Source organism: Myotis davidii, unplaced genomic scaffold (genome assembly GCF_000327345.1).
Source record: "Myotis davidii unplaced genomic scaffold, ASM32734v1 scaffold181, whole genome shotgun sequence".
Classification (NCBI taxonomy): domain Eukaryota; kingdom Metazoa; phylum Chordata; class Mammalia; order Chiroptera; family Vespertilionidae; genus Myotis; species Myotis davidii.
Window position 1 is genome coordinate 3,293,658 of NW_006291504.1, and position 236 is coordinate 3,293,893.

Here is a 236-nt window from a genome sequence, read left to right on the forward strand (position 1 = left end):
GGGCCACAGGAGGGAGTCCTCCAGGGAAGCCGGGCGGTGGTGTGGGAGAGGGTGCTCCCTGGGGTGCAGTGCGGGCTGGGGGTGCGGGGGGAAGCAGTTCCGGTCTAGGTTTTAGGGAGCCCGTGTGGAGCGGGCGTGATGACACGGGCCCCCCTGGGTGTGTGTGGAGGAGGGTGGGACCAGAAAGCCGGGCCCGCCGGGCAGTGTGGGGTGAGCCTCGTGGGCGCTCAGCCCCT